The sequence below is a fragment of the Gossypium arboreum genome, chromosome 6, assembly GCF_025698485.1.
Source record: "Gossypium arboreum isolate Shixiya-1 chromosome 6, ASM2569848v2, whole genome shotgun sequence".
NCBI classification, from domain to species: domain Eukaryota; kingdom Viridiplantae; phylum Streptophyta; class Magnoliopsida; order Malvales; family Malvaceae; genus Gossypium; species Gossypium arboreum.
The window spans coordinates 70,635,489-70,648,627 of NC_069075.1; positions in this window are offsets into that span (position 1 = coordinate 70,635,489).

Sequence of the window (13,139 nt, forward strand, 5' to 3'; positions counted from 1 at the left end):
TTTTCTTTTTTTTTTTACTGAAAATTAGTTAAGGTTGTGGGCTAATTGGGCTTTTAGGGTTTTAATATTTGGGCTGTAATTGGGTATTGTATTTATTTATTTGGTTTATTGGGCCCCAGGAAAAATTTGGGCCTTACATGTTTTATATTACATGTTTTAATTATGTAATAACCGAATTAATGTTTGGAATGTTTGTTCAAATTTGTCCCGAATTTAAGGTGTTCACATTGGATTTAATGAATTGATTTTAATTCATATAGGTGCATAGCTTGGGACGCATGGTGCATGGATAAAATAATGTTGGTGTGCTGCCCATTTGTGTTCCCCAAGTGACTATTCGGCCATGGCTTTCCAAATAACCAAGGTTCAGCCGAATGTGGAGGTACACTAAAGGTTAGATGCATGTACGGGCTTATTCAATGAATGGGGAGATACATGCATAGCTTGGTTCAATGTTTGGAGGAATGAATGTTCATGTACGGTTAGATTAAAGCTCCCTTCCAAGTTCCATGCATGATCGAATGAATGTGAGTGAACCAATGGTATTCCTAGGTGTCCATTCAACCAAGAGTTGCTTCTTTAATGCTTCTTCCATCCTAAGGCCGAACCTAGACAAGCAATTAAGCTTCCAAGTCTCCATATTCATCCAAGATGCTTTGCTTACACATGAAGCCGTCCATTGGAGTTCCTATCAGCCGAATCTAGCCTTAGCAAATTAAACAATTTGTTCTAGATTATTTTAGGTGCTTCTTAGTCGAATTTGCTTAGCCTTTAAGTTAGTCAATTAGTCCATTCGACTAGTACCTGTTAGTCTATAAATAGTTTTCTCATTTCTTTGTAAAAGGACTTTTTGCCAAATTTATAGTCGAACCTTTGTTCTTGTGAGAATTTTCTTCTTTAAGTCTCGTTTAAGATTTTGTTGGGTTATCTACCTAGTAGTGGTGTCAACCTATTTCTTTTACGAAACCAAACTTATCACTAGTTTTTAGTGTAGCGTTCAAAACACTCTATACCGAGGTTCCTATCTGCCTAGATAGTGGGTCGAGGTCCATCTGTTTCAACTATCTCTTCTTAAGTCCATTCATGGACTAGCCTTTAATATCCATACATGCATTCGACACATGCATGAATTTGTAGAAACCTTGCATCTAGCCGTACATGCACCAGCATTTAATACTTCTTCATTCATGAGTGTGGAATGCCCAAAAGAGATGTTTCTTCATCCATACATTGTACCGTCCAAAGGGATGTACCTACATGAAATAAACAAGTCATTAAGATATCTCATGGACACTCATAAATTGGCATGATGTGAACACATTAATGTCATGCATTAATTCACTATGTGAACATAATCAATTTATGTAATGACTATGGCATATTAATAACAAATATTAATATAAGACAAGTTTAATGCTTAAATAAATATGTGCAAATTTTTATTTAATGCAGTAAAGACAAAATCGAGTTTAAACTAAAATGAGCTAAGCTTTAGCTCGTGAGCTAAAGTTGAGCTGAGGCTAAACTCCTAAGCTGAAGTTGAGCTAAGTTTAGCTCGTGAGTTGAAAGTGAGCTAAGAGTGAGCTCGGTTTAGCTCAGGCAAGATGGATTGAGCTCGAATAAGCTGGATTTGAGCTGGACGGAGCTCATGGAGCTGGAAACGAGCTTGGATCAGCTTGCCAACATGTCATTGCTCGGCTTGACAGACTTGCTCGATAAAGTTAGCGGGGCGTGCTCGTATCACGAGTTCGTATCAATATTGCTCGAGTTTGGATGGAAGGAGTGGTCGAACATCAAGTGACCAGCTGCTCAAGTAGATCCATTTGCAATGTTGTTCATGTTGACTTAGCTCGTACCAGCTCCAAGGAGTTTAAGACGCCTTAAGCAAGCTCATTGAGCTGATTCGATTTATTTTTATACGCTTTAGTTGCTGGAATAAAGTCTAATTAGTTAAATTAGTTAGCTTCGGTTTGTTTATTTAATTAATTAAAAATCTGGACATTTTAATTTTTACAACTTAAATGAGTCTAAATTAGGACATCCTTTAAATATGTCTAGCTTGAGACAACTTTAAATATGTCTTGTTTAGGACAAATTAAATTGCTGCTGAATTAATTTATGTCCAGTCGAATATTTAATTTGTCTTTAGTTTCTCTTTAATTCTTGTCCAGCCAAATTTAAGGTGTCTTGGTCAATTAATTGCTGCCAAATTTAATGTGCCTTAACCATCTTAATTGCTGCTTTATTTTGCAGTAAATGCAAGCATGTTTTGGCCTAGGGAAGAACTGAATCAACATCACTTTGCTGCCTCCTTTTCGTGAATAGCAACAGTCATGGGGATTTAATTTCTAGCAACCACAATTAAGAGTGACGCCTAGTGAAGCTAAATGGGCATGCTTCCTCATTAAGCATTCGGCTGAACCAAGGGAGCTGGCCATTGACTTTTCCTAGCTTCATTTAAATTGCTACATGACTGTTCAGCTCTCGAAGTACTCTTCCCTCTCTCTTCAAGCATTCGGCCGAACCTTGTTAAGGGAGATGGATAAGTTCATTCATATACCAACCAAAGGAAAGCTTCAAGGAAACTTCTTTGAGTGATTATAGCACCTTCCAGCCGAATTCTTCAAGGATAAGAAAGATCATTAGACTTTAGCTATAAATAGGAGTTGTTTTCCTCTTGTAATGGCTAATGAATATTTTATGAATTTTATCAACTTTGTGAGTTTGTTTTCAGCTCTCAATCTTTTCCAAAGACTAGTTTGACTTATCAAGAATCCTTGTGGCGTCATTCTATCTTTGTTTTTTTCAAACTTATCACTTTGATTCCAAATTGTGGCGTTCTAAGATATACCGAGGTTCCTATCAACTTTGATAGTGGGTCGAGGTTCTACACCAGTATCCAACTTTACTTTCATACCATCTTTTATTGAATTAAGTGTTCATATAAGTAACGGTTTAACACACTTATATTGTGTTAGTTCTTGCTTGGACCTTAACTGAATTTCCAATTTACATTCATTAAACTTTTACCAATCTGTTGTCAACCCATTTGAGCCAAAACTTCTTTCTGTTCCATCAACCTTTTTGAAACACCCTAGCTTACTCGATTTATAGTCGGGCAAATTCTTACGTCACGAATCTCATTCGAGGCAAGTGGGTATTAAGTTGGTATCAGAGCTAGTTAAAATCATGGTAAGTATCGACATTTTGAACCCCGGGATCGTATATTAGTAAAAAAAATAAAAAAATATTAAAATTACGAATTACAAAAAAAGAGTCGAGTATAAAAAATTATTATTACGAATTAAAAAAGTTAAAAAATTGAGTATCAAAAGATCTTTTCTGATTCGTATCATCTCATTTTCGGATCCTTAGAGTTCTATGCTACTTTCATACACACCAACGCCACACTAAACTGATATTCTGCTTTACTTCAGCCTACCCTTAACCTACATTGTTCCTCAACTAACCACATCAATTTTGTAAACTGATCCCAAAGGTTTTCTTTGATTTGTCTACATAGTTTGCGTAGAATTTTGAGAGACAAAAATCGAGTGGTAAAAGGCAAGAGAGTGGTGAGACCATCCAAGAGGGATAAAACCCAAAATTGAGTGATTCTTCTTTTTGAGTGACGTGTGAGTTCTTTTATTGTGTGCTTAAATTCCCATGTCTAGAAGTCTCAAGAGAAATCAAATGGAGGGAGGAGGCTTGTGATCCATTTTCAATATTACGGGTGGAGGAGTACCAGATTTGAACCTACAAGCCTTAATGCGTGAGATGGAAAGACTTTTCGATCGCAAGCTCGAGCCCATCGAGGACCGACTCTATCAAGTAGAGGTACAAGGATAACAAGAAAGAACCCCTGAGGAAGCAAGGCATGGGTGAGAGCGTCCTAATCAAAATCAGGAGGTGCTTTATGAATCAAGTGATCAAGAGAGTGACCACTCATCTGTCCGAAGTGTGCAGAATTGAGGCCACCGTAATCAGGGTCATCAAGAAAGAGATACAAGAAAGTGTCGATGAGAACTGAATTGAGAAAGTATTTCAGTTTAGATAGGCTTGGATGCCTAAGTTTAGGTTCAAAAATGGTTAATAAGTTTAGGTTCAAGAAAGAGAAGAGATAGGATATTTGGTAGGTTGTTTCAGTTTGAAAAGGGAACGAAATATGGTTGATTGGAATATTTGGGTAATGGACGAAAATATGGTAAGGTTGGTCCAAAGAACAAGTTGAACCAATATTAGCAAATATTGACCTGAGACTTATTAGTTCTTAAGAAGGAATGGTTGAAACAAAATGGACCTCGACCCACTATCTAGGTAGATAGGAACCTGAGTATAGAGTGTTTTGAACGCCACACTAAAAGCTAGTGATAAGTTTAGTTTCGTAAAAGAAATAGGATGACGCCACTACTAGGTAGATAAGCCAACAAAATCTTAAATGAGACTTAGAGAAGAAAATTCTCACAAGAACAGAGGTTGACTATAAATTTGGCAAAAGTCCTTTTACAAAGAAATGAGTAAACTATGTATAGACTAAAAAGTAGTAGCCGAATGGACTAATTGACTAACTTAGAGGCTAAGAAAATTCGGCTAAGAAGCACCTAGATAATCTAGAACAAGTTGTTTAATTTGCTAAGGCTAGATTCGGCTGACAGGAACTCCAATGGACGGCTTCATGTATAAGCAAAGCATCTTGGAAGAATGTGGAGACTTGGAAGCTTAATAGTTTGTCTAGGTTTGGCCATGGGATGCATGAAGCTTTCAAGAAGTGTCTCTTGGCCGAATAGGTGCATAGTGATGTGATCCGGCTCGGGTGGTTGAGTCAAATTCGCGTAGTTGCCCGATCGTAGACGAGAAGAGTCGTTCGTGCCTCGGTTTTAGAAGTAGAAATGAATGGATAGGTTTGAATAACTGGAAGGTTTCAAATAAATGTAAGAATAGTGATAGGTTTGGCTAAGGGCAGCAAAGATGGTTGTTGGAAAGGGTGGTTCGGTTTTGGTGATGAAAGAAAGAATTTGGGAAAGTGGGGATGGATTAATGAACTTAATGTCACGAATGATTCAACACTAAAAAGTGTCACCCCAGTTTCTATATTGTTAAGGTGGAAAGATGGATAGAAGGATAGGTGAATGCCACACCAAGAATGGTTGAGTCAAATTTGCGTAGTTGCCCGATCGTAGACGAGAAGAGTCGTTCGTGCCTTGGTTTTGGAAGTAGAAATGAATGGATAGGTTTGAATAAGTGGATGGTTTCAAATAAATGTAAGAATAGTGATAGGTTTGGCTAAGGGCAGCAAAGATGGTTGTTGGAAGGGGTGGTTCGGTTTTGGTGATGAAAGAAAGAATTTGGGAAAGTGGGGATGGTGATACGATCGGCCTCGGAAGAGTCGAGTCGTATTAGTGTGCCTGATCGTCAACAAGAAGTTACGTTAGGTTTAATTGAAAAGGTCAGATGAAGGAAAGAAGGGTATTGGTTTTGGGTTTGGATTAGAATAGGTAAGAAGAGGTTGAAAATTCGGGTTTGGAGTCCGAATAGGTATGGATGAAGGAATTGGTTCAATTAGGTAAATGGAGAAATGGGGTTGAACAAAAAGTGCAAACAAGAACCAATACCGATTTGGTATCGACCGTTGTTTATAAGCTCTTTTAGTTCGGTTTGGAATTGGTAAGGAAAAACCTCGACCCACTATCTAACAAGATAGGAACCTCGGTATGTTTGAACGCCACACTACGAGTAGTGATAAGTTCGGTTTCGACAAAGAGTATGTGGTGACACACTAGATCGCTAGGAAGCCAATCGAATCTTTGAACGAAAGTTGAGAAAAGTTTTGCCTAACAAATTTGGCAGCATAACATTAACAAAAGTCCAAAAGTTCTTTACAAAGTAACACAAGCCACAATTTATAGTGAATGCAAGGGATAGCCGAATAGGCTCTTGAGGTAGCTAAATGGTTTACGAAAATTCCAGAATTTTGATGAAGCTTCCTTGAAGTTTCTTATGCATGGAGAAAGGTAAGGGCAGCTTCTAGATGCCTTGATTCAATAGAAAAATTGAATGAATTGTTTGGGAGCTGAACGCCATCAATAGGTTCGACCAAATGCTTGAATTTGGAATTAATCTGCTGCTTGATTCAGCCGAATGTTCATGTGATTAAGGAGCTGTCTAGAGCACTTCAATAGTCTTAGAATGTGAACAAACCAATTTGAACAGCCACACATGTGTGAACAAACAAAACCGAACAGCCCTTGGTGTGAAAGGAATAATCAGTGGGTGTGAACGACCTTAATTTGTCTTGGGCACCAATCGGTCTTCTTGAAGAGTTGTAAGGTTTGGCTGAATGGTCACTTAGGGAACACCAAAGATCGAACACCAATTTTAAATCTTCCATGCACCTATGCCAGTCAAGGGGTAATGTACCTACAACATTTAATTCAGCAAATTAAATCCCTTTTAGACACATTAAATTCGCAACATAAATAAATCTTGCACCATAAATTAGGCTGGACATAATTAATCTTTGTAATAGTTAAGACATATTTAATTGGTCCTAATTAATTAAGTACTTAATTTAGAACATAATTAAAACATGTCCAGATTATGACAAATTAATTATTAAAACAAATAACTAATAAAACTAACAGCAACTTAAATGATTTATTCCAGCATAATAAACGCAATATTGAAATGAGCTGAAACGAGCTCGTTGAGCTAAGTTAAGTTGAAGTTGAGCTGATTTGAGCTTGAAGGAGTATGCATGGTTTGTTTGGCTTGCTGGTCCAAGAGCTTTCAAGAAGTCCAGCAATGGTTTCACCCCAAACTCTATCAACTAAGGTTGTTGTTGCGTCTTTGAATCTCTTTGCTCGAGCTCGGGTGATCGGTCCTACGGGCAATTCGAGAGGATCTTCATTGGCAGCCGACAACTCGGGAGGTGTGGTTGTATCAGATGGATTAATGAACTGAACGTCACGAATGATTCAACACTAAAAAGTGTCACCCCAGTTTCTATATTGTTAAGGTGGAAAGATGGATAGAAGGATAGGTGAATGCCACACGAAGAATGGTGATAAGTTCAAACAAGGTCGATTGACGCCACTAGTACAAACTAGATAAGTCTTTCGAAACTTGTACGAGATATGAGAGGAAGCAACCTCTCAAGAACAATGTTCATTCAATAATTTGGAAAAAAAAAGTCCTTTTACAAAGAAATGAGTAAACTATTTATAGATTAATTTGTGTAGCTGAATGGACAAATTAGCTAGCTTAAAGACTAAGCAAATTCAGCCATGAACTAACTAGAATGTTCTAGAATGAAAACATTAATTAGCTAAGTCTTGATTCGGCTGATGGGAGTGTATTGGACAGCTTCATGTATAAGCAAAAGCACTTGGATGAATGTGAAGCTTTGGAAGTTAAATGGATTGTCTAGGTTTGGCCATGGGATGCATGTAGCTTCCAGGAGGTGTCTCTTGGCTGAATAGGTGCATAGAAACTCCAAAGGTCCTCCCACTTACATTCAGCTATTCATGGAACTTGGAAGGGAGCTTGAATCTGGCCATACATGAACTTGCATTAATTGTTCTCCATTCATGCATGTGTGCCGTCCAAAGGAGATGTATTCTTCATAATCCAATGCATGCAATTAATCCTCCATGTACATGAACATAATTCCTCCAAGCATTGAATCGAACCATGCATGAACCTTCTCATTCATTGAACAAACCCGTACATGCACCTACCCATTAATGTACCTCAACATTCGGCTGAACCTACAAAGAAATAAAAAAAAATTAAATAAAATATAATTATTCATATAATCATAATTTAAACAGCAACTAGACAACTTAAATGATACTAACTAAATTCGGACATATTAATTAAAATTCAACTAGAATATTAAATTCAACTAGCTCAAATAATCAAAAATACTTAATGAACTAATTTGAGCTAGGGAAATCATCATGAGCTGTAGAAAATTAAATTAAAAACAAAGTTAAAACTTAGTTTATTAAAATGAAAAAGAAATGAGCTGAAAAGAGCTAAAATCAAGCTCAAAGGAGCTGAAACGAGCTCAAGTGAGCTGATTAGAGCTGAATAGAGCTTGAGGAGCTGGAGAGGAGCTAAAATCTGATTGCAAGAGAGTGCAATGAGTCATCAAAGAGGTGTCCACAGCTTCTCCAACGTGTAGGCCTTGTTCTCTTCCCAAATGTGCTTCAATAAAGCTGATAAAGCTTCTTGAAGCTGCTTAGTACGAGCCCGAGTCATGGGGCCTTTTTTGGAAGCTCAATTAGTTCATTATTTGCATTTAAGAATGCCCCGGGCGTACATACATCATTCCCCCCGTCTTCAAAGTGACTTGTCCTCAAGTTGAGCCACCAGTTAATTTCGTAACAGGGATGCCTACTTATGCGTTTTTGCACAAATGAAGTTAATTGCCTCTCGCAGCTCTTCTTCAAATGTCACCTCATTTCTTGTTTCAAATAAGTAAGAAAACATGCAATCAAATGAGAATTAGTATACGTAACGAATTTATCCAAACAGTCATGATAGCCAATTATCTCGCGTTTAAAACATGCATGACAACTACAAAAAGAAAAATTCAATAATGCATTCTCATAATCAAACGAACATGTTCCTTTGCAACTTAAAAAATTAACAAACAATGGGGCTAGGAACATAATGTCCTTAGTTCGCTTGGGCATCTCGCATTGTATTCGTAAAGTATGGTGACTACAACAGGAATTCGTACAACAGTTCAAAAACTACAAATGTCCGTCATAAATAAACAATGGAAAAGATAGATTGAATTCATGTTTTTGTTTACTTAAACAATGCAATTTGGACAACAAATATCCATCAAACTCAACAATATCACTCGTACCAAGAATCTTTTGTCCATCAACCAAAACAGTTATATCTTCATCGTTATTGTTTTCTTCATCAATTGAATTGGACAAAGATGTAATAGAAATTCCAGAAACCATACCTTGAGCAGGTAAACAAGGATTAGTTTTACCTTTTCCTACCATTACAAACCTTCTCTCTTCGGGAATGTATTGCAACCGCATCATAGGATCTGAGTCAACCTGAAAAGAATTAGAAACAAGAAAACTTTGGTTAATCAAAACTCTTTTCTTTTCTTTGCTCGTGTTTCTTTGAATTTCCTTTTCTCTCACTTTGGTCTTATTTTTATCAAAACTCTTTTTCTTTTCTCTTTCATTTTCTTTTCTTTCTTTTTTATTTTCACTTTCTTTTTCCACTCTCATACGCCCCAAAGATTGTTTCAGTCGTTGTTGATCCTCCACAACTTGTTTTGGTGTCAAGGGTGCCAAAGTAAAATTTCAGCCGTGATACTTGAAAGTATATTGATTTGCGAACCCGTCATGCTTCACCCTTTGGTCTAATTGCCATGGCCTGCCAAGAAGTATATGGTCCGCATGCATGGGCACCACATCACAAAGAACTTCATCTTCATATTTTCCAATTGAAAATGGAACAAGGACTTGCTTGGTTACCTTTAACTCAACTCCATCATTGAGCTATTGTAGCTTGTAAGGGATCGGATGCACACTTGTTGGCAGATCAAGCTTTTCGACTAGGAGGGTGCTCGCAACATTTATACAACTTCCTCCATCGATCACTAAACTACATACTTTTCCTCGGATCAAGCAACGGGTATGGAAAAGGTTCTCTCATTGTAGATCAATTTCGACACCTTTCGCACTTAAGCTTTTCTTAACAACAAGCATCTCGCCTTCGACTGCATACTCCAACTCTTCCTCGACATTAGAAGGGTTTTCGGCATTATTTTCAACTCTTTCGTCTTCCTCATCCTCTGACTCAATATCGCCATTGGGTCAAATCACCATGGCGCTCTGATTCGGACATTGGCTGGCAATATGCCCTCTTCCAAGGCACATAAAACATTTAATGTCCCTCGACCGGTTTTGGGTACTTTCAACAGCCTTGCCTTTGCTATTTTCAACCATGGACTTAGTAGTTTTGGCAGGCACCATAGGTTCTTTTGTTTGGCTCACCGAAGCACCCTTGCTTTTGCCTAGGTTCCACCTAAGCACATTAGTGGTCGAATAACCTCGGGCAGCACCTTTCTTCTTGAGTTGTTTCTCGACCTTGATGGCCATGTGGACCATATCAACTATCTCCACATAATGTTGTAGCTCCACGATGTTGGCAATCTCACGATTAAGTCCGGATAGAAATCTAGCCATGGTTTCCTCTTGATCCTCCTCCACGTCCACACAGATCATAGCAACTTCCATCTCTTTGTAATAATCCTCGACTCTCCTCGTACCTTGGGTAAGGTTTTGGAGTTTTTGGTAGAGTTCACGGTGGTAGTGCGTTGGAATGAACCTCCGGTGCATGACAACCTTTATTTCGACCCAAGTATTAATTGGTCGCTTGCCGTTTCGCCTCTGACTTGTGGTAAGTTGTGATACAACCACACCTCCTGAGTTGTCGGCTGCCAATGAAGATCCTCTCGAATTGCCCGTAGGACCAATCACTCGAGCTCGAGCAAAGAGATTCAAAGATGTAACAACAGCCTTAGTTGATAGAGTTTGGGGTGAAACCATTGCTGGACTTCTTGAAAGCTCTTCGACCAGCAAGCCAAGCAAACCATGCATACTCCTTCAAGCTCAAATCAGCTCAACTTCAACTTAACTTAGCTCAACGAGCTCGTTTCACTCATTTCATTATTGCGTTTATTATGCTAGAATAAATCATTTAAGTTTTTGTTAGTTTTATTAGTTATTTGTTTTAATAATTAATTTGTCATAATCTGGACATGTTTTGATTATGTTCTAAATTAAGTACTTAATTAATTAGGACCAATTAAATATGTCTTAACTATTACAAAGATTAATTATGTCCACCTAATTTATGGTGCAAGATTTATTTGTCTATGTTGCGAATTTAATGTGTCTAAAAGGGATTTAATTTGCTGAATTAAATGTTGTAGGTACATTACCCTTGGACAGCATAGGTGCATGGATGATTTAAAATTGGTGTGCTGATCTTTGGTGTCCCTAAGTAACCATTCAGCCAAACCTTACAACTCTTCAAGAAGACCGATTGGCTGCCCAAGACAAAATTAAGGTGTTCACACCCACCGATTATTCCTTTCACACCAAGGGCTGTTCGGTTTTGTTTGTTCACACATGTGGCTATTCAAATCGGTTTGTTCACATTCTAAGACTATTGAAGTGCTCTAGACAGCTCCTTAATCACATGAACATTCGCTGAATCAAGCAAAGAAGATTAATTCCAAATTCAAGCATTTGGCCGAACCTATTGATGGCATTTCAGCTCCCAAACAATTCATTCAATTTTTCTATTGAATCAAGGCATCTAGAAGCTGCCCCTTACCGTTCTCCATGCACAAGAAACTTCAAGGAAGCTTCATCAAAAATTCTGGAATTTTCAGCAACCATTTAGCTACCTCAAGAGCCTATTCGGCTATCCCTTGCATTCACTATAAATTGTGGCTTGTGTTACTTTGAAAAGAACTTTTTAGACTTTTGTTAATGTTATGCTGCCGAATTTGTTAGGCAAAACTTTTTCTCAAATTTCGTTCAAAGATTCGATTGGCTTCCTAGCGTCTAGTGTATCAACCGTTGTTCTTTGTCGAAACCGAACTTATCACTACTCGTAGTGTGGCGTTCAAACATACCGAGGTTCCTATCTTGTTAGATAGTGGGTCGAGGTTTTCATTTACCAATTCAAACCGAACTAAAAGAGCTTATAAACAACGGTCGATACCAAATCGGTATTGGTTCTTGTTTGCACTTTTGTTCAACCCCATTCTCCATTTACCAATTGTACCTAAACCGACTATTCCATTCAAACCATTTCTTAATACCATTTCGTTCTTACCCTTCATTCCATTACGTCCTTTTCTTCAATTCCCCCTTACCTAATTGAACCAATTCATTCATCCATAACTATTCGGACTCCAAACCCGAACTTTCAAATTCTTCTTACCTATTCTAATTCGAACCCAAAACCAATATCCTTCCTTCCTTCATCCGACCTTTTCAATTAAACCTAACGTAACTTCTTGTTGACAATTGGGCACACTAATATGACTCGACTCTTTCGAGGAAGATCGTATCATTTGGTATCAGAACTACTAAAACGAGAAGTTCGTGCGACAAAATCATTCACGAGCTAGTCCAAGTGTACGCAAGTAAGTAGGATCCGAAAAAAAAGTATAGAAAAAAAAATTTCTTATACCGACGTTTTCTCATTTTGATTGGTTTGTTGCTGTTATTACAAAAGCAAAAATCTACGCAGCCGAAGAAAAAAAAATCATGTACAAAAGTGCTTCTATTGTATTTAGTTTGCTGATATAGTACAAAAAAAAAGTTATACAAGTTTGAAAAAAGAAAATTCTGAAAAAAATTCGAAAAAAAAGTGATTTATGCAATTCAATTGTTAGTTGATCGTCAAGCTTTGATTTGATATAGTTTCCGATCCATCTTCTATCCTACTCTTCCTAATACGCCACACTTTTAACCCAATTCCCTATTCTTTCAGCCTACCCGAAACCGAATACATCAATCACTTGTTACCCCTTTTGAACCGACCATCTAGACCAAGGACTAAGCCTTAACGAATCTGCTTACGAAATCACGAGAAAAGGTTAAGAGAGGTAAAAGGCACGAGAGTTGTAAGTGCAATAAAGTGGAGGTAAAAGTCTAATCTCGAGTGTAAACACGAGTGTGAGAGAAACATCTTCTTTTCCTTTTCGAGAGATTGTGAGGTTTTGTGGTGAGGTTTACTTTAACAACGTTTTAATGTCACAAGAGTCAGATCACAACATGGAAGATCGTCAGGCAAGACAACCCATTCGCAACGTCCCCGACTTAAACATACAAGCCTTACTACGAGAAATGGAGCGACTCCTAGATCGAAGGCTCAATCCCATCGAAGACCGTTTGTTCCAAGTTGAAACGAATGGCCAACGTGAAAGAACACCCGAGGGGGTTAGACTAAGACGGGAGAGACCAAATCAGAACCGGGGAAGATAAAGGGTCCAAGACGATGAAGCAAATGACCTTAGTGATCTTGAAAGTGAACAAGAGTCTAATGCTAGTGATCAACGTAGGCAACACCGACAACGA